General features: G+C 48.2%; 1 pseudogene; it reads right to left on the bottom strand.

Moving 5' to 3' along the window:
• Positions 1 to 2555: 2555 nt before the first annotated feature.
• On the bottom strand, positions 2556 to 2672 carry LOC126261527 (5S ribosomal RNA; annotated as a pseudogene).
• Positions 2673 to 2886: the final 214 nt, after the last annotated feature.

The following is a 2886-nucleotide window of genomic DNA, read 5'->3' as shown; positions in this document are numbered from 1 at the left end:
TCAAACCTAGTAGTCGCCACCCATTGGGGCTCAAAGGTTACGCAACCACTTCGACAACACTTTCCTGCGGTTTGCCTACATTTAGGCGCTAGAGCAGGCTCCTCGATGACTTTGTGTCGATGTTTCTAACGGCTACCGTGCTCAACATGGTTCTGTGGGTGGCACTGAGGGTGTTGCCGAACTGGAGGTTTTAAGAGGGACCCTACATCGTTTCATTCAAGCGCGTATTAATGATACCATCCAGCGTAATCACAACACAAGAGGGTAGGAACCAGGAGGATTGAGAAGCATAAGTATCCTCTGATGTTTCGTATCAAGTTCAGATTTTGAGGAATGGTTTTGAACGGTCCCTAGTAGTTCCAAACTGTACTCGAGAGCAAAAACAGCCGTCGCGTTGCACTCCGAAGGGGGCGTGATAACTTTTAAATGGGGATGCAGCCCCAGTATTCCGTAGAAAGCGGTTGAAACGTCCGAGAGTGTCAGCATTGTCAAAGGTTATCAAGAACAACTTCCTGTTGCTCATCGCATTACGAACTGTCCTTTTCAACCACGAAATCCTGGCAGTCAACGCCCCAGGGAGAGGGGTGGTTTCATTGACGCACTCTACGCCATCCCTTGAAGCCTTTTCGTATCCATTCTGATCGGCGGTGTGTCTGAAAGGTTCTCCTCGTCCACCCACAAGAAAACAAGGTGATTTCAACGCTAGGTGTTGCGCTTCTGACGTTCATCACAGAGGCGTCAAAAGAAGGGTGAAATAGGGGTAAGAGAGGCGGACGACCATCTCATCGTGTGACATATCCACAGTGGCGTTGGGCAGAATCTGGATGAAACCAGATGCCAAAGTGACACAACTAACCCACCTTACAGATGACATGGCTTTTTTTTCCGTATGTGTCGACACATTGCTCTTTGAAGCGCCGCCGAGCCCCAGGGTGATGGCACAGGGCACCAAGCTTGTCCACCATTATACATGAAAGTTGTAGGCACCTTTGAGGTAAATTTCAAACTCATGTGTCGCAAGGGATGCGCCTTTGGATGCAACTTGCGATGTCGACTCCATTGGCAGTTTGAACAACAATCACTATGCAGAGAAGTCTTTTCACCAGTTGTGTACGCACAATGACGTAAATTGATTACTCAGCACGAGCTGTGAAGTAAACATCATTTTATTTTGCTCTCGGTTCCTTTCGTTGTCTCTTATATCCTTCAAATCACAAGGCGCGCATTCATATTCGAGCCGGCCGGAGTGGCCGAGCGGTTCTAGGCGCTACAGTCTGGAACCGGCGACCGCTACGGTCGCAGGTTAGAATCCTGCCTCTGGCATGGATGTATGTGATGTCCTTAGGTTAATTAGGTTTAAGTAGTTCTAAGTTCTATGGGACTGATGACCTCAGAAGTTAAGTCCCATAGTGCTCAGAGCCATTTGAGCCATTCATATTCGCCCATGCAATGACGGCTTCAAATCGGTAACTGTTGAATCAGTTATCCACTGCCGGCCGGAGTGGCCGTGCGGTTCTAGGCGCTACAGTCTGGAACCGCGCGACCGCTACGGTCGCAGGTTCGAATCCTGCCTCTGGCATGGATGTGTGTGATGTCCTTAGGTTAGTTAGGTTTAAGTAGTTCTAAGTTCTAGGGGACTGATGACCTCAGAAGTTAAGTCCCATAGTGCTCAGAGCCATTTGAGCCATTCATATTCGCCCAGGCAATGACGGCTTCAAATCGGTAACCGTTGAATCAGTTATTCACTACTGTGTGGTAGATACTGCAGGGCTGTGTTCCGCCTTGCGACAAACATGCCCAAATTATCGCGAATACCGCATTGGTAAGCCCAGATTAGTGAACCTTCCCTGTACTAGGATTTGGGAAGAGGGTAACTGTGGTAAACCCCTCGCCAATTGACTGGAGAACAATAAATGGTGAGTACTCATACCATCCAGAACCACACGTGTTGCATCAGTCACCACGCATGATCGGCGGAGGGGTCAGCTGCGATTCAAAGTCTCCACCACTGGGTACATGAAACATGGGAAAAGGTCGCCATTATTGATGAGCAACGGTGTAAGTTGGTACTCGCCGCTCTTAGGATATCAGTACGTCGAAATCCCATGACGTGATGCATTCCGCTTGCCAACAAGATGCAAGTGGTGGAGTATTTTTATGGGATGTTTACACAGAACGAAAATAAAAGTATGTGCCAGATGACGATCACTTTGGAATTAGGAAACGGAAAGACATCAGAGACGCAATTCTGACCTAGAGATTGATAATGGAAGCAAGAGTCAAGAGGAATCGAAACACCATCATAGGACCTGTCGATCTAGAAAAGAAATAGTATAAAATGGTATGAAAAAAAAGCACTCCGTCGTCAGGCCACGAGTGGCCTACGGGAACCATCCGACCGCCGTGTCATCCTCCGAGGAATATGCGGATAGGAGGGACGTGGGGTCAGCACACCGCTCTCCCGGTCGTTATGATGGTATTCTTGACCGAAGCCGCTATTATTCGGTCGAGCAGCCCTTCAGTTGGCATCACGAGGCTGAGTGCACACCGAAAAATGGCAACAGCGCGTGGCGGCCGGATGGTCACACATCCAAGTGCAGGCCACGCCCAACAGCGCTTAACTTCGGTGATCTGACGGGAACCGTTGTATCCACTGCGGCAAGGCCGTTGCCCTATAAAATGGTTTAAGGCGTTCGAAATTCTCAGGAAAAGAGGGATAATGTATAGGAAAGGAGGGGTACTAAACATTATGGAACAGAAGTGAAAGGGAAAATAAGAATAGAAGACCAAGAATGAAGTCATCGGATCTGAAAGGGTGTAGGACAGAAATATAGTATATCGTCCCTACTGTTCAATGTGTACATTGAATAAGCAATGATGAAAATA

Source organism: Schistocerca nitens, chromosome 5 (genome assembly GCF_023898315.1).
Source record: "Schistocerca nitens isolate TAMUIC-IGC-003100 chromosome 5, iqSchNite1.1, whole genome shotgun sequence".
Taxonomy (NCBI): Eukaryota; Metazoa; Arthropoda; class Insecta; order Orthoptera; family Acrididae; genus Schistocerca; species Schistocerca nitens.
The sequence above is the reverse complement of the archived record's forward strand: the minus strand, read 5'-3'. Positions and strand labels throughout refer to the sequence as shown.